Raw genomic sequence first — 18,745 nt, forward strand, 5'->3', positions numbered from 1 at the left:
GCGGTGAATAATAATAAAAAATGTCTTTTAAGAAGTGGGAGCACTTTGACATTTATAAATACAGCTGTCATCTGCTGGAGGGAGGAGACCAAAAGTCAGTATGGAAAGCAGATCAGAGTGTTGATACGGAAGAACCGAAGTTTCCTCTGCCTGGGCTGGGTGCTCCAGAGTGCCTGGTCCCCATCCCTGTCCCAGAGCAGACAGAAGAATTAAAGCTCCAGCTGATTCTACCACATTGTCCCAGATGGTCTGCCCCTCCTCAGAGAGTCCTCCAGCCACAGCCAAGACTTTGTCACCTATTCTATACGATGTGTGTTAAGTCCCATGAAATTCCCAGAACTGCCGGCTGAGTCCAGTGTAGAGTTAGTGCTCAGGAGTGAGTCTGGGGGCCCTGCAGGGGAGAGTGGGTGTTTCCGGGACCAGCAGGAGAGAGGGGAGTAGGGAGGGAAGCAGAGGCACCTGGCTCACGGCTGTCAAGAGGCTGAGAGACAGAGGAGAATCCTCACCACCAGGCCAAAGTCCAGCATTTCCATTCCCCAAGTGTGAGGCTGAGACACCCACAAACTCCTCCGGGTGGTGGGGCAAGGTGAATATGTAATGAGACGACAAACCTGAGGTTTCTGACGTCTTCAGGAGGTTGGGGCAGCCGGTTATGTCTCCCAACCAGAGTATGATCATCAATGGCAGTTTTGGCGTTAATTAAATGCAAGGTATATTTCTGGGCCCCCGAGAAGCCAGAATCTAACCATAGTGGCAAGAAGTAGTTCTCTCTGAATTTATGAAAATTGTCTCATTTGGGCCAATGTAAATGTGCATGCACATGCCTCCTAAAATTATTCCTATAATGCCACTGCACATTTCCACATGTCCAGCCTTGTTTATTCCTCTTGAAACGCGCACCAGGTAGGTACCGAATGCTTGCTTTGCAGTTGAGGAAGTAGGTGGTACAGAGAAGTGGATTAATTTACCCGGAATCTCACAGCCAGGATGTGGTGGATTTGTTTTTTGAACCTGGGGAAAATATTCAAGCCTCAGCTGCCTTTCTGGGTCCTTTTGACTCTAACTCCCATCATTGTTTTCCTTTACCTGCCCTCACTTCTCTATAAATGTCATTTTCCAAAGGAGAAGTTGGGTTGAATCCCAGGGTATTATTTTATTTTTTTTCTCTGGCATTGTTGTCCTATGGAACTGTCTGGGATGAAACCTTCATCTGCTGTGCCCAAGGCAGTACTGATGGGATGGAGGCACTGATTTGATTTGATTTTAATTGATGTTACCTTAATTAGCTACATGAGGCTAATGGTCACCATATCGGACAGTACAGCTCTATATGATCACATGACCTATTTGTATTTCAGTTTTCTTTACAGAAGTGAACAAATTAACTCCAAAAAAAGTGCTAGTTTAAATTGGTACAGCTATTATAAAGTGATTGGGGGAAAGTGTGTGTCTTACACATCAAACATGGAAATATTTCACGAAGTCTGCACAATAAAATAGCCGAACCATACAGAGAAAATGAAACCATCTAAAGCAGGGGTTGTTGCCAAGCCCATCCCAGAGCCCGTCTTATTTAAGAATGATTTTTAGATTTTCCAAGGATTATGAAAACAAGACAAACAAAGTAAAAACAAAGAAGAAGGTGTGCTAGAGACATAGGTGGCCCACAAAGGCCTAAAATACTAACAATCTGGCTCTTCTCTGAAAGTGTCCCTATCTCTGATTTTAAAGGGTCAACTTTATTATTAAAAGTGTAAAGTAGCAATATCACTTCAACTGTATATAATTATACTTTTTTCTAGGTTTAAAGTAAAAATTTATAATAATTATGGAAAGCTTAGAATGTGTGTCCAACATCCTTGACTTTTAAATTACATCATCAGTCAGTATTACCCACCTATTAGTCATCCTATTGTTTTCATTTATTATCATGCCATATGCTCTTTATGAAAATATGTTAATGACCCCGCAACACTCTGTTGTTTAATCATGTTATATTTTAATCTGCCGCCTCCATTGTTGAGAATGTAGGTTCGTTGCAGTATGAAACAAAATAAACATCCTTTGATATGGCGGTTTTAGGAAAACCACAGTTAATAACTAACCCTGCTACCCCATAGAAAGGCAGAACAAAAAGTAGGGTTTTTTTTTTTTTTTACAATAAGAATCTTTACTTGTCGATCTGATAAGCAAGGGTATTCAGAGTGGCAAGCTCAATTGATTAGTATTTTGTAGTGGTGACCAACTCGGAGAACTACTCTTCTCCAGTTGTAGCCAGAGGGGCCTCCCGGGCTGTGCAGAGGGGCTGAGCATAAAGGTTATTGGCACATCCCTCCTAAGGTGCATTACAGAAGTTTCTTTTTTTTTCTGTGTGGCTTTTAGGTCCAGGCTGTTTGCAGTTAGCTGGCTTCTTTGCAACATACACTTAGGTTTTTTCTCTTGCAGATTAAGATGCATATCCTGGTATGAAGCCATATCCTGTTTCCTTAGTCAATTCAGCCAGTGTATAAAGGGTCTCTCTCTGACACACACACACACACACACACACACACACACACACACACACACACACACACACACACACACAGATACATTCATGGTCATGCGATATCCCTCTCCTCCCTCCAGGTCTGATTTGCACACGGCTAAGAGCTACACATCTTGTCTTGGAGATCTGATGGGCACAGCCTCTTTTTCTCTAAGAATTAATTCAACCATCTTCCCTAAAGCTGAGGCTTCCTTCTCAGCACTCTTTTAGGACGTGCTTGTTTTTTAACTTGAACATGCATGCGTTCACCATTTTTATTTAATAGTCGTGCTCCTGGAGAAAGGTGTGTGTAAATTACACTTCTGTATATTGGATCCTAGGTGTCTACTGACTTCCAAGATCACTCCAGAGTTTTTTTTTTGTTTTTTGTTTTTTTCCTTCATGGATTTTTAACTGGCTTTGGATGTTTTAAACTTAAATTGCCCCTCTTCCTAACCAAATAGCTAATCATCTGTAAATAACACCCTTAAATTCAGTAGGGGAGATGGTTTTTAAAGGAACCCTGCTGAATGAGTCTGTAATGAAAGTAATTCCTATTGAAGCTATCTGCTTTGTAAGATGCACTTTTGCATATTTTTTCCTAAGTGAGTCATCCTAATAATATGACCAAGGACATACACAAACATTAAGAGAAACATGTTCATTCATGACTTTAGGTGACTACAACCTAATCCTATAAATTCTCCTATCTGACCCCAACTAGCCCAGTTTTTTCTTTCCTCACCCCCAAACTTTAGGCTTATTGGAAACCTAGTTCAACTTGAGGGCATCATGTATCCTCTTCCCTGTTCCAATAATCCACTTTCTTCTAGACTGTAAAGTGGCCCTACTTTATATCAAACTTTGAATGAAGTAGAGCAAAACTCCAGGGAATGAGGCAAGACCACCTATTATAGTATCAAATGCAAAACATGTACTATTAATGTTTTTGAACAAGCTTTGAGTAACAAGCAATGCAAACCTCTAACAGAGAGGGTTAGTGGAGCTGGGGGCATCTTCCTGCCCACCCAGTTCCAAGGGCCGGGGGTGTGTCGGCTCCTCTTGTGCACAGTAAGGGCACAAGCTGCATCATTGCCAGGGCCGTTTGCATACAGCGAATGCCTAACATCAGACTCAGCCCCAGGCAGAAGTAGGACGGTAAAGAACGTAACACATCTCTTCCAAATGAAAACATGACTTCCGTTTTTTGTTGCTGAAATATCAAGAGGTAAATTCACTGGTTGCGTTGCGTGGATGGGAAAGTCCACTTCTGATTTAGATTAGCAAGGCGTGCTGTCCCTGATCCTTATTTACATGTGAAGAAGCTGTTGTCAGAAGCAGGTACATGTTATCATCCTTATTTTGTTTTCTTCACAATTTTATGAATAGAATTTAAATTACAAAAGTAACAGGTGCTCTTTGCAATTAGGGAAGCATGCACATAAACACACACGATTGGAATAATGTAATAATATCCCTACTTTATCCAATAACACACACCCTTAAAGTCACCTGTGTGGCCTCCCAGTAAGCACCTTTTCACGTTTTCTCTATTGTAATTCAAAGAAGGACACACACACGTACAATGGGTGGGGGTGTTAGTCATTTGACCTTATACAGAGGAGAGTATACACATACATGCTTACATGCTCATCACACATATTAATCTTATGTAGTTCCACTTAATAATATTGTGACCATCTCCCTTTAAGCGTTTGTGATATTTTCGTGCTATTTCATGCTGAGGATGGCCAATGGTTTTATTCAACCATTCTCTATCCATAGTCACTCAAGCTACTTCTTTTCATACCCCCTCCATAAAGGGTGTAGTAAGAATGCTTGTGTACACCCTTACACACCAGCGCTTCAGATTCTGCTCCTACATGCCCAGCGATGGGATTGTCGGCTTCATCCCAACGTTCTTTCCTGCAGTGACATGTTTTGCTCTCTTTAATTTTTCAAATCAGGTGAACAATAACATTTCAATTTGAGTGTACGTCTGCCTTTCTCCTAGCAACGAACCTCATCTTTCACCTACTTAGTTGTCATTTAGACTTTACCTTTTCTGAGTTTTTCTCATTTTGTCGTTAATTCCCCTGCAAGAGAGATTTGTTCATTAGGGAGAATAACCTGTAAATAATATACATGTTGCAAACGTATTTCCTATTTTGGCCATTTGGCTTCGCTTACATGTCTCTGCCCATTTTTAATTCTGTAGGCAGATGTACCTGTCTTTTCATTTGCTCTCAGCCTTGGGTAGCATTTTGGGTTACAAACTCCAAAGTGAGCAAGTTTTGTTCAGCCACCGTTATCAGTCAGCTCAGGCTGCCATAGCGAAGTAGCGTAGGCTGGGAGGCTTCGACAGCAGCGTTTGTTTCCTCGCTTTCTGGAAGCTGGAAGGCGGAGATGGGGCGCGGGCACGGTTGCACTCTGGCCAGGGCTCTCCTCCCGGCTTGCAGAGCGCATGCGCACGCCTGCTGGTGTCTCTTCGTAGAAATGCACCGTTCCCATCCGTGAGTGCCTCAACCTCAAGACCTCATGGAAACCTAATTGCCTTTCAAAAGCCCCACCTCCAAATACCATGAATTTGTATGGAGGAGACACAGTTCAGCATGGCAAGCCCCTCGATGCAAGGGTGCCAGTTTTATTTGTCGGGGGCTGGAAAAGCATTTTTCAGTAGAAATTTCTGCAGAGTTCCATATGCTTATCAATGCAAATGAGTGCATTCCCCGCAGTTACCTGGAAGCTGCAGCTGAACGTTAGATCCGCGTCAGAATAAATCCTAAAGTTAAAGGAAGATGAATGCTATTTTTTCTCTCAGATACTCAGCCCAACCCTACTCAAAAAAAAAAAAAAAAATCTGATATCACAGGCAAATGCTTGGGAACCTAAATGTTATCAAAATGCAAAATCATTTCCTCATTTATTCACTTCTAATGAAACTCAAGGGCAAGTGGTAGTGGCATAGTTTTAATTGATGTATTGATTGCAGATTTTATGGAAGTAATTGTGTGGAATTCATAAAACAATGATTTAAGTGGCAGAAACATACATAAATCAGGCCTGCACTATTCTACTTTCAGGTAATTGATAGAACTTCCATTGGTTTCTGTAATTAAAGTAAGGGCCTAAATTAATTTATGGCTTCCTCTTTCTTCTGCACAATAGAGAAAATGTCCGTGGACCGAGCTCAGTTAATAGAAAGTGCACGTGCAGGTCACTGTGTTGCTGACACATTGGGGTAAAGAGTTGTGTCGTCTTTCTCCCTCACTCGATGGTAGCTCAGAGCTTCTTGGTTGTCCCCAAGATGTTTCTGTCCTAATCTTTCCTTGAGAGATTTTTTAAAATAAGAATAACTAGTGCTGGGAGTAGCAGCAACCAGTGAGGTGCTCACTTCAGACAAAATTTAAAGGGGTGCCAAAAAAATTCTGTAATCCAGACAAATGACATTTTAATGTAATATGTTTTAAAAATCCAAAATGAATGGGAAAAGATTCATGATGAACAGAATATTAAAATTTCCTAAAAAGACAGGATGGGTATTGTTAATTTTTCCTTTTGGAGCCATAGGATTCGGTATGGCTCAGTGCATCCTTCTTTGTTTGTATTTTGATAGTCTGCTCATCATCATGGATTAAAAAAAAATAATTTGGCATTTTAAAAAACATTGCATTAAAACACAATTTATCTTGATTACTGAGGGTTTTTTTGTGTGTATGTGTGTTCCCCACACACCCTCAAGTTCTGCAACCAAGGTGAATGCTGAATTCTCACCTTCGTTCCAGCCCTGGAATGATGATGGCAGTGACAAGGAAAACTAAGCCATGGGTATGGAGCACTAACTATGCGGTAGGCATTCTAAGCCCTTCTGGTGAGCTTTTGCACTCGGTCCTCACGAGAAACTATGAAATAGGAACGATGATGATGCCACCTTGTCTCATGAGGAAATTTAGGCTTAGAGGTATTAAGGAGCGTGCCAGCGATCACCCAGTTAGGTCGACTTTGAATCCAGCCTGTGCGAACCCCAGTCCTTGTCTACTCTCTCAACTCGCACCCCTGTATCTAGATCATATTTATGCGTTCATCTTACCTTAATATATACCAGGAGAAGGTTATTCTTTCCATGTAACTACTGAGTTTTTGGTATCCCCCAGCCCCAGCCCCCTCCTGAAGCTTTGCAGTGCTGAGCTGCAAGGAATGGCTGAGTGTGGAGTGATCGTGCAAAACCCCTGAGCAGTGCCCAGCATCTCTGTTTGCTCCAAGATTGTGCTTTCTCCTCCCCGTACCATGATTTCCAGAGAGGCAGTTTTTTCTCTATCTGATATGTCTGGCCAGGACTTAGCAAAAATTGTCCGTTAAGAGGCCAGATAGTATATGCAGCTTCACAGGCCATCTGGTCTCTGTTGCAGCTACTTAACTCTGTGGTTGTGGCTTCAAAATAGCCATAGACTGCTATACGTGTAGCCATAGACTATAACCCCTACATATAAATGAATGGGTGTTGCTGTGTTCCAATAAAACTTTATTTACAAAAACAGTCTGCAGGCCAGATTTGGCTCGAGGGCCGTGGTTTACCAACCTTCTTTGTCAGGTTGCCATCTCATTTGAAAGAGCAGAATATGGGAGCTGGTTTCTTGGGTGTGAAAATAAAAAGGAAACTTCTTTTAAATGTGTACTCTCATGTACCATTTGCACTTTGTACCATTTTATCACATTTTAAAACAAATAATGTGGGATAGGTATATAGAAAGAATACCCTTCTCCTGGTGCATGTTAAAGTAGGATGTATGTATAAGTTTGATCTGGACGCAGTGATGGATTGTTGGTTTTGCTCTCACCATAAACAACAGAGGAACAAATCTGGATTTGAAAGTTTCATTCCAGTGCTGTTGGTCTTCTTTCACCCCTGCCCCAGTTTCCCCAGGCAAAATGTTGAGACTCCATTAACGTACCCAGGGTCCCTCGCCCTCTGCCTGGGCTGTTTCTGTTTCCTTCCCCACCCTCCCAACGATGCTGGCTCTCAAAGACCCTCTGGACTAGACCCTTCCACTCAGGGAATTGGACATTGCCTCCCTTTTTCTTTGTGGCCCAGGATTATGATGGCAGCATCCCCACGTCCCCATTGTCACTTTCTTTGAAATAATTCCTTCTTTACTCATTTCATCAGTCCTTTGATTGGGGAGGGGGTTGAAAATTCATCACTTCTTTCAACCAATCTTTATGGAATTTTTTCCATATGCCAGGTGCCATTCTATTCACTGCAAATATACCATGAAGAAGACATTCCCAAGTGGTCTCTATTATACCTACATTCGCAGGGGTGGGGAGACAATAAATATATAATGCTAAAGTCTCAGAGCTGCAAACACATCACTCCTACGGATGTTTGGGAGGTGCTACCCAACAGGAGACTCTCGAGCTGTGTACACTGCCATGCGGGTGCTTCTCAGCAGGTGAATTAAATATCACTACTTCTGCCATCATTTGGCACCATAGACAGGCTCGCCTGGCTGCCGAGTTCCTGTTTCCTGCACTGAACCCACAGATTGAGAGACACCCGCTATGTGCCCTGCTCAGCGCACGTCTGATTTAACGAACAGTGGTCATGCACGATTGGGGACAGTTGTCCAGCCACCACCCCACCGAGGGTGAACTCCAAGAACCATTCTTTATCCATCACTGAAGCACCGTCTCTTTGCTTTGGTCCATCTGCCCAGCTTTCCCCACGGCCCAGCGCATCTCTGATTTATTAACAAAATACATTTTAAGAGGTTTTTTACTAGCTCGGTGTTAAATCCGTTATTCTACCTGGAAACCAGTCCTCAGAACAGGTGCATTTGTGTTTTCAATCCCTACCCATCACCACTAACCACGGCTCTTCTGCGGTGGCTACCGTGGCTGAATCAATCGTAGCCCATTTGGTGGTGGTTTTGCTTTGACCTTTTTTTTTTTTTTACCAATTTAGAGAAATTAAAAAAAAAAAAAAAACACTGGTTGAGTTTCCCCAGTTGTTCATAGGAAGTGTGTGCAAAGAGGAAGCCACATTTCAAGCGGCTGCTGTCTAGCTCCCTCTCAGCGCCTTGGTTATTAATCTCAATGCAGAATAGCAGCTTTCGTCTTTTTCAGATGGGGGCCTCGCTTCTGCAAAAGGCTGCCAATTGCAGAAACGACCGTCCCGTGGTGTGCCCCCAAACATCTTATTTGTCTTGATATTTCTTTCACAGAAATACATATGACAGATAAGGAGTCACTGGAGGATGCGTTTGCTTTGTGTCAGACGGATATTAAAACAATAAACCATGTTGCCCTGGGATGCTGGTGCACATGTAGCCAGAGAACAAGGCCGAGATGAGATGCTTCTTAAAGGCAGCGAGGCAGTTGTTCCGGGGGAATTCCCTGGAAACGCCAAGTCCTGTGTGATAGCATTGACAGAATGTATTTTTTTTTTTTTAATGCTCACGTTTTCTTAAGAGGATCAACTGGCTGGTGCGGCTCTCACACTTAACCCCTGGACAGTGCCCGCCCTGCTCTGGCCTCAGCAGAAGCGAGAAAGCCTGCCTTCTGTCGTTTAAGAAGCTTATTCTGAGAGTTTATTATTTTTTAAACACTCATCTACCATTGGCTTGTTTCCTCCAGCTAACGTGAATTTAAAACAGGGAGGGGGAAGGAACCTGTTCTGTGTTCAGAGCTCTGAACAGGAAAGTTGCAGGGGCCAAGAGAAGATCCTGCTTGGTTCCTGGAAAATAAAGGAGGGCGGCTGGATGCAATGGAACAGGTGCACATTCCTAGGGGACCCAGCTCCGTAAATTGAGCCAAGCCCTCTCCACGTCTCCAGAGCTGGGAGTGGGCAGCTCAGGAGAGGAGAAGCAGCGTCCGAGGACACTCAAATAACTCAAGAGCCGGAGCAGGGATTCTTGGTGGTTTTTGGATAAAAATGCCTCCAAGCGCAGAGGTGGCCACCCCTCCTCTCACCTTATTTCTCTTCTGAAACAAATCTCCCACTCAGTGCAAAGATGCATGAAAGGAAGTGGAGCTTGCCCCCCTTGGAAGGAAAAAAGAACCTGACATAGTTCATTTAAACCCAGTAATTTAAACACTAGCTTCCCGAAGAATGCCAAAAACACCATTTTCTTAAATCATGCATTCATTTATATAAAAGAACTGTCACACCAAAAGCTATTTATTGCTACCGAAGAACTTGGGAGCAGCATTAAGAAAATGCAGTTTCGGGACCAAATAACACACCGCGTCTTTTAGATCCATCTCCTTGCGTTTTGTGTGCATGCATCGCAGGCTCTTAACAACTAATTGCTTTTCGTGTAAAAGCAAGCAGGCAAATATAGGAGAACCCTCTCTGTAGGCACAACATTCCATGGGTATGTATCATACCCATCCTTAGCATTTGCTACAAAAATCTCAGAAACGTTTCCTAAAGATCATTTTTTTCCTGGCAAATCCTAATCCCTGCTATTGGTTTTTACAAAGGTCTCCTTAAGCTACAATGTGATTTAGTGAAGAAAAAAAAAAAAAGCTGGATTCAGGCAGAGCTGGGAGTAAATTATCACAGTACTCTAGTGCTTTCATTGTGGCCAAGTATCTTTGCGATGTGAATAGTCATGAATACCCACCTACCCACGAGCATTAAAGGGGAGAGTTTGTGCAGAGTCTTTCAGGCTTCTTGAGGCATGATGGCTTCCCAAATGCCCATTTTTCCCTTTTCTTCCTTAAAAGCCATCTTGTCCAGGATTTTTGAAGGTTCACCGAGGAAGCTGGTTTGGAAGGTTTATAGTAGTCTAGTGGCTAGACCACTGGATCTATATGGGCTTCTGACTTGGACATCAGGCAGATGATCCTTAGGTCCGAATGACACCTGTCCCCCAGGTTGGCTTGGGGTATTGATCAAAGGATCCAGACTCTGTTTTCTAAGTCTGAAAACCGATGCCTGAAAGCAGGTGGCCTCGACACTGAGAGACCAGCTGTCCCCACAGTGATGGCTTGACCAGAAACACACAATGCATGTGCATTTTGTACCCAACAAAATGCCACCGCCAGCCCCCTCTGAGGACCTCAGGTTCAGGAGCTGCAGCAGCCCTGGAGAACCATGGGAAATCCATCCCAGCACAAGGAAGCTAATTTATCTCACTTGCCCTGCTTCCTACCTGGAGAGGCAATTCACCAAGCTTGCTGTTTCAGCCAGCTGTTAGACAGATCATGAATGATTTAACAGTTGAAACTTTACTGTGTTTGTGCATTCGATAAAGTAATTATTTATATAAATTATTTTGGGTTTTTTCCCCCCATGGCTTTGGGGGGGGGGACTAAATTGACACCAGCACAGGTTTTGTTAAACTAATAGAATGTGGTGAATTGCTTCATTCACAGTAAAATAGATCTCAGCATTGCAGGGCTTTGTCTGCAAGGCTCCTTCAAAGGACAGAAAGCACCTTTGCAAATACCTTGTGCGGTCCTGCCAAGTTAAACACTACAAGATTAAGATTCATTCTCGTTTTTTTGCTGAATGAAATGTTACAAAAATCCTGCCTGGGTTGTGGGGGGAGGGGGGAATAGTCAGTGCCTGAGAGTAGACAGATCCCAGATACCTCTTCTGCACAATAAACGCACATCGCTGCGCACTCAGCAGCCGTGATATGCGCCACACGTCTGTTGGATTAATCTGACCGTTTGTAACCTGGGAGAAAAGAGACAACCGCTAACTTGGGGAGGTAAGCAGGAGCAGCATGGCAATTAGCTCAAACCAAGGCTGCTGTCTTCACTCAAAGACCTTACTTAAATGATCAAAAATATTCATATGCGTGAGTATTGTGTGTTGGCTCCTGTTGTTGCTTTTTAAATGTGTTTTTATGTTAGGAAGCCTTTCTGCTTCAGGAACATGGTACTCAATGCTCAGAGTAAATCCCTGTGTGTTCATTGCATTGAGGTTTTTTACCCCCCAGATGACTCATTTATTTTTTTTAAACAAAAGGCTCATTTCAAACCAAGTATTGAGTAAAGTGATATTTGATGACATTAACAAATTGATTATGTACAGAGAAAAGTGCGACACCTCAAAGTGTTATAGAAGTTTCTTATGCAAATCTTCCAAGACTTTGAAATGAGTTTCTTATTCTAATCTTCGAAATTCAAAATTTCTAGTTGAATTTCATCGTGAGGAGCTCATTATTTTGACAGTGATTAGGTTTGTGGGTACAGCTGTGGCCTCTGCTAACACCATACTAGAGTAACCCTGTTCACTATTGCTGCAGGGTCCATATTCCCAACCTTTTGCATTGAATGTGACCCCCCTGGCTCACATCCAGATGTGAAGATCAGCCCCAGTGGGGGCGGGGAAACAGCTGGCCTTTGGGCTCTTATCAGGAACATAAATCAGTGCTGATCCCAGCGGCCTGCATCCAATTAGCAGAAAAGGAGCAAAGCCTTTCTAGGTGTCTGGAAAGCTCAGAACATAAATATATAACAGAAGAAATGGCACACACACACACACACACACACACACACACACACACACACGCACTGTCTCCTCCTAGCACTCAACAAGGAGCATATTGAGATCTCTGGGAGATTCTCCTGCAAATTAACCCAGTCCCTGATGCACTAGGGCTGGCTCTCTCAGGTGTGGGATGGCCTTAGGGAGGTGATGTAGCAGCTTGCACAAGCAATAGGAGGGACTCCAAATTGAGAGACTGGAAGGTGCACAGAGAGAGTAGAAGCAGCTTTTCCCCAAAGCTGACTGGGGCTACCTTTGTGTGGGGTCATAGATAGGAACGTAGGCTAGTGTCAGGCTGCCTGGGTTCAAATCATGGCGAGCTGCTCTGCAAACCTCCATCTCTGCCCCGGGCAAGCGAGGATAGCAGTAATCATGGTCCACATGGCTTTGTGAGGAGTGAGTGGGTTAATCTGTAGCTCTGGCAGTTAGCATGTGTTTGTAAAGGGGAGCTGTTGTCATTCATGCAGTTGAATCTCCCCCATTGGATAACGGAGTTTCAGAGGTTGGGCTTTTGCCAGTTGTCATTGTGTCTTTGCTTGCATCGCCCCAGTTATCACTGCCTGGGCTTTTGGACGGGTGAGGTCCCGGATCCCCCATCAAGAACCCCAGCACTAACCCGGAGTTTCTCTTTGAATATTGCACCCTTCCTAGGCAGCCTCTTAGCAGCTCTCCCCAGTCTAAGAGCCATCACCCATTTTCTTCTGTAACTGAACGGCAACTAGTTCAGTTAGTTACTACAGTCAGTTCATTCTGGGTTCTTCTCACCATGCGATCAGTACACATTTCAGTGAGTATCTTGTGCATCTGCTAGATGCAGTAGTGACCAAAATACGGTCCTCAGGACATCCTAATAGACGTGTGATGAAGTTGAAATCAAAGATGATAAGAAGCTGATAAGTGAGGGAAAAAATAAACCAACCTGGTAATGTAATGACGGCAGGCATGGGAGTCCGGAGATGTGAGATCGTACAGAGAGGCAATCCCTTAGAGGAAGTGATGCTGGCACCAAGATCTGAATTCGGGAATCAAGTTGGCCCTTAGAGACTGGACAAAGGAGAGAGGACCTGCAAAAGCTACTGAGACACAACCAAGTGGGAGTAGACAGCAATGGGACATGTTGGCCTCTGATGGTCTTATCCACAAAGTCTTGCCAAACTAAAGGTTTAGATCAATAAATCCGGCTCGGACAAATCAGGCCAGTACAGTACATCTTTTCCCCCGTCAAACGTGTGCTTTTCTCTCCAAGTTCACATCCTTGCCAATTTCCTTCAGCACATCCTAATCAGACCTATAACGGCCTAGAAACTTCTGGCTAATTTGGATTTGACTAAAACTTTTGTACCATGACGTTATGTAAAGAGATTCAATTATGGTGCGCAGTGTTTTGTGAGTAACTACCGCCCATAAAAAGTTAATTAATCAGGGCTGTGTCAATTTCCTCGTGCCATGTCAATTTGCTGCAAGGTAATTAATCACTAATCACCCACCAAGCAGCAGGCCGAGGGACAATCCACGAGCCATTTATTGTCTTCCCCCAAATAAATGGCACACGCAGCCGGGAAGAAACACATCTTGCCTTTCATAATATTTTTATCGACACTTTTGCATGTTGTAATAGACTGCAGCAACAAGCAGCTGCAGTTCAATGGAATATGAATATTAAAGAAACAAATGAGCAGAGATTTATAGGACATTGCGTTTCTGTTATGTCAGTTTTGAGATTAAACCAAGCAAATGAACAGTGAAAAATTACTCTTCCATGTGGAGAATGGTGATTAGACTTGTACATTAATTAGAAATTTTTGTTTTCCTATTCAATGCATTTCAAATGAGGATGTCCTATAAGGAACTGTTTGTCCAAAATGTAGATTTATTCACTTCTAAACAGCAGTATTTAATACCAACATGCATTTTATACGGAAACAAGAGTCAATCCCAAACGTGCGTTTCGGGGATAAATATATGTGACTATGAGAACCAGAAATTCCACAAATTAAGTGGCCGTTTTGTTCTTTTTTGTAAATGACTGAAAGGATGGAACCCTGCTTTCCCTTTTTCCCCCAAAAAGCTAAAATGACTGGATTAAAAAAAAATTGAAAGCCTTCCCACTTTTGCTTTGAGCTAGAGTTGAATACGCCCCATGATGTTAAATTTTTCATTTGAGGCCATTTAAAGGGAGTGACCTAGTTGTGTGTACATCCTGTGTTATAAACCAATTTGATGCCCTTTCATTTGAGGTTCATTTTGAATAAAAGGAGACAGCATAGTTTGGCATTTGGAAAAATCATCGGATTTTTTGAGTCTTCACACTGTGATGTTTCTCGCACAGTGCCCTGCCTCGGAAACTGCAGCCATGGCTGGCAGTTTATCTCCCCTCGGTATGTTACCTATTACGCCACTTCTTAATTCACGGTCCAGCACATGGGATGGGAGTTCCCCCAAGGGGAATCCTGCGAAACCGTGGACCTGCTGTTGAAAGCGCATCTGCACCCCCAGAATCGTGTAAGTGAATATCTCCTACCGTAAATTACCCACGGAACAATTCCTCCCCAAATTAGCATGAATATCTCTCAGTCTTAAAACCTTCCAAGGATGGGGAAAGGTGTCATTATGGAGCAAAGGGAGAGGAGGAGTGGGACAAAGAGAGAACCCCTCATCCCTTGGGATGCACACCTTTTCCAGGGCATCTGGCAATCTCATGCAAATTCAAACCAGCGCACAAATGCAAAGAATAATTGCCCATTAAAGCGGTTGTATATTTTTATGGCTTTGATGCAGAATCTGCCCCCCTGTTGGGTTTTGCATCTGCTACTCTTCCATCTCTCCCAGAGCTCTAAAACTTTAATATGCAGTTTATAACCCTCAAGTATTTTCCACTGGTTTTGTGTTTCTTCTCTTGGGATTGCCGGGCTGGTGAGATGATCTCATTTGTGTTTATTTTCTAAGGTAAGCACCATGTTCGTAAAAGAGATGGAGGGAGAGAAGGCACGCTCACGAGTCACTGTAAATACATTCAATGCAGAGCTCGTTTGAGGTGGGAGGTGGGGGCTTTGTCTTTGAGGGGGAGACAGGCAGTAAGCAGTTGACACTTTGCGAAATGGCCCATTTGGCTGGTTGATACACCCACGTGTCTTCTGTTTAAAAATGTCGATTTGCCTGGATAACTTGGGCACATCATAGCATACCTCATGTCCCTAAACTTTCCATTCCATTGAGCTCCACGGTATAGAGCTCCTTATTTCCAAGAACCGAGATGGCTACCCCACTAACCTGCCCAGAATATGCCCTGGGCATAAATCTTAGCTGAAGGGTGAGAATGGGTGGGCTGGGAATGTTTATGTGTCAACAAGATGCTCAATTGGTATTTGCTCCAAAAGCCCTTGCCCTGTTTTCTTTGAGAGAAATTCATTTTTAGCTTATGAGCTAAATCCAATTTTCTTTGCAGTGATACCAGATTTTTCACTTTGATTCATGCTGGATAAGGCTTAAGAGGGAACCTTTTCAGTATAATGAACCTGTGGGTGTTTTTCTTCCTTGTCTCCTTCATGCCAAGAACTAAGGATTTATACTATATCCGCAAGCCAACCTGAATACTTTCCATTGTTCCTCATTGATGGTGTGTTTACATGTTTATTAACCTGAAGTTGAACTAGAAGAAAAATCAAACTTCTGGTGTTGGGGTTCAGAAATACTTATAATTTGATGTCTTTCTTTCCCCCAAACATCGTTCTTTAATTTAAAAAGAAGCATTTACAAATATTGGATAAGGTGACAGGTTTGACTTTTATTTTGACATTGATTTAAACATTTTGTTTAACATTGATTCCAGAAATGGAGAGGGCATTATGAATTTCCATTTGGCATTTTGCATTGGCTTTCTTAAACATTTACTGCCCACTTACTGGATCCAAACTGCTAAACTAGGGCATTGATAGATGACATGATGACTTATACTCAACAAAAGATAAGTCTCATGCCATAAGGCAAGCATATGATTGAGATCTTTTCTTTCTATTAATACATGGTGGCCGGGCAAACCCATTTTAGTCTTGTTTAATTTGAATCATCTGTCCAGGTCATTGTTTCACATAGACATTTAACTTTGTTTCAGCATCTACAAACCACTTCAGCTAGTAGGCAAGTAAGAAGAATATCCATTCTTTCCATCCCATCTTGAGTTTGAAGGAAGTTTGACAAACAGTTGTGGGGATTTTCTTTTTTTTTTTTTTTTTTTTTGTCCTTGAAATTGACCATTTGTCTTAGTGGCATGAGAAGAAAGCCATGCTGGCCTAAACCAGCCATCCAAGGGAAAAATATTTTCTAATAGAAATGGGAAGGGACTCAGAAGGCACAGCTACAAGTCAGATGAGTTTGGAATTATGAAGATCGTTATTTTCTGTTGTTCCTCGTTGCGCATATGTATCATATTCAGGGGCTATTGTTGCTGGGTTGTAAGAGAGCATTGTCTAGGGCTGGAGGTAAGAGAGATATGACCAAATACCTTTTAGTAGATATTACCTGTCTGGGGGAAAAGTTTGATTCCTGCTTTTCCCCCAGAATAAGAAATATTTTCAAACCCTGAGAGTGTGCTGCAATAAAAATGAATTTCAGTGAATGGAGGGCTCTGATAATTCCAAGTGCAACACATTTGTCCAAGCTGTCTCCTCTTCCATTGGAATCATGCCCATTCTGAGTCTGGTTGGTTTTCACTGGGCCAACGCTGCACCTAAAAGAATAAAAGTAGGAATTATCTGGGGATAGTGACTGAGATCCAGTTGTGTCGCCTTGAGTAATGGTTATCTGCAAATTCCCGGCAGGCCACTTTGCACACAGGACAGTGTTAAGGAATGTGGACAGTGAAGAAAAGGGGCTCTGTTCTCCCAGAAGGAAGGAGACAAACATTGGTCAATAACTGACAAGGTGTTCAGGCACAGGGTCAGGTACCTGATGGCTCCTGGGCACCAGTCGGTCTTGCTAACGGATGAGCAGAATGGATGGAGACCACCACCCTCACTGAGCTTGCATGCAAGCACTAGCGAGAGTCCTCCATTTCTGTGATCCAAGCTACTGAATTTTCATATGCATCACGGGAGAATCAGGGTGGTCATCTTCAGAAAAAAAAATTCCAAAAAAAGATGGAAAAGAGGATGAAAATGAAGAAAGGAATCCATAAAACAATGAAGGGAGGGAGAAGGAGAGAAGGAAGGAAGGAAGGAAGGAAAGGGAAGGAGGCAGGGAGGGAGGAAGGAGGACAGAAACTAACCAGAAACTTCACAAAGGGACCCTTGGCCAGCGCTAGATTAAGAAAGGAATAGCTGGAAAAGCCATCCACCTTCCAGACTAGAATTCTCTACCCACCGTCTCCATGAAGCCTCTGGCCCCAAACATGATCTGTAGAAGCCTTCTTGTTTTGCCTAAGGGCACTTGGCCTCCCAAGTAGGCACTATTTAAGGCAGGAGTTGATTTGTAGTCCCTCCTATTGTTCCTTTAACAAAATAAGAAGTCCCCTAATGTGTCTTGCTTGGGGGAGCCCGAAGAGCCTCCCTGTTAAGTCTTGTAAACACCTATTCCTGCCTTGGAAAAGACATTTTCTCCCTGTAACAAAGAGGGTACAAAATGGAATCCTGGCTCTACGCTTCTAACAGCACGCGCTCCCCTCGCTGTATTGCTGAGCTTCTGTTTCATGTTATATCTCAACATCTAAATCCTCCAAGAATTATTGTAAAACCTGCTTGTCGCTGAGAGGGAGCTTGTCTCGCTCACTCGGCACTGTAGCCGGTGATAATGAATGGGTCAGCATAATTACCGTGTTTCCCCGCGCAGCCGGCCAGCTGCTCTGCCAGATTGTGAATTTTTCATTTTCTTTATTTCAAAATCCAGGGTGTTCCTATGAAAACTTAATATTTGAACTGTGGCAAAGATAGATCTGGAGTCAAAGCCATTCCCACTCATTTCCTCCCCAGCCCTGGAGCAAGTGTCTCATATCTCATTACTTGCCGGCCTTTTATGATATTAGGACTTACCTGCTTTCCCCATTAAAGACCCATACCCTTCTGCGGATTCGAGAGTGCTGGTTGAAACCAGATCCAGGAAACTCAGGTGCTAGGGGCTGGCAAGAGAGTTAGGTAAAACTGCGTGATTCATCTTTAACAACAATAAAAACAAAGCTAAAAATATCCTTTATGGTCTTCTCGGATGCAAACAGAAAGAGAGAACCATTCTGGCTGGGTTCTGCGATCCTTGGATTTTACCCACATGGTGAGAGGAAGGTGCGGCGGAACCCGTAGTTACGGGCTGGCTGTGGGATGTTCAAGATCACAGAATCCCAGATGACAACGGCCAGTTGGTCCTCACTTGGGGTTCAAGGGTGTTATTCCAGCCCGTACAATTCCATGAGGAATTGAGAATGGCGTCTGTGGCCAATGCCGCCCACGGTGTGGGTACAGACACACTCTGTCCATGGGTGTGGGTGTCGATTTTAGATCCCCAGGGTCACTTTGGGGCCATCCCCCGGCTTCTTAAGTAGGACTCCACTGAGGCCTCTCATGCACACTTTTATTTTTCCTTCCGACGTCCTTTTCTGCCTTTTTTTTTTTTTTTTGCTCCTTCCAGAACCCTCAGCTGGGTCTGTGCGTTATAGTGTGTATAGAAAGGACTCCAGAGCAACGTGAGGATGGGAGGTGGAGACAGTTTAACAAGACAGGAATCACAGC

At 43.3% G+C, this 18,745-nt stretch overlaps 1 protein-coding gene across 31 annotated transcripts in view; it reads left to right on the forward strand.

Moving 5' to 3' along the window:
* Positions 1–18,745, forward strand: part of RBFOX1 (RNA binding fox-1 homolog 1) — a 1,966,619-nt gene that overhangs the window by 1,890,568 nt on the left and 57,306 nt on the right. The gene's annotated exons all lie outside the window — the stretch shown is intronic.

Source organism: Microcebus murinus, chromosome 19, assembly GCF_040939455.1.
Source record: "Microcebus murinus isolate Inina chromosome 19, M.murinus_Inina_mat1.0, whole genome shotgun sequence".
In the NCBI taxonomy this organism is placed as follows: domain Eukaryota; kingdom Metazoa; phylum Chordata; class Mammalia; order Primates; family Cheirogaleidae; genus Microcebus; species Microcebus murinus.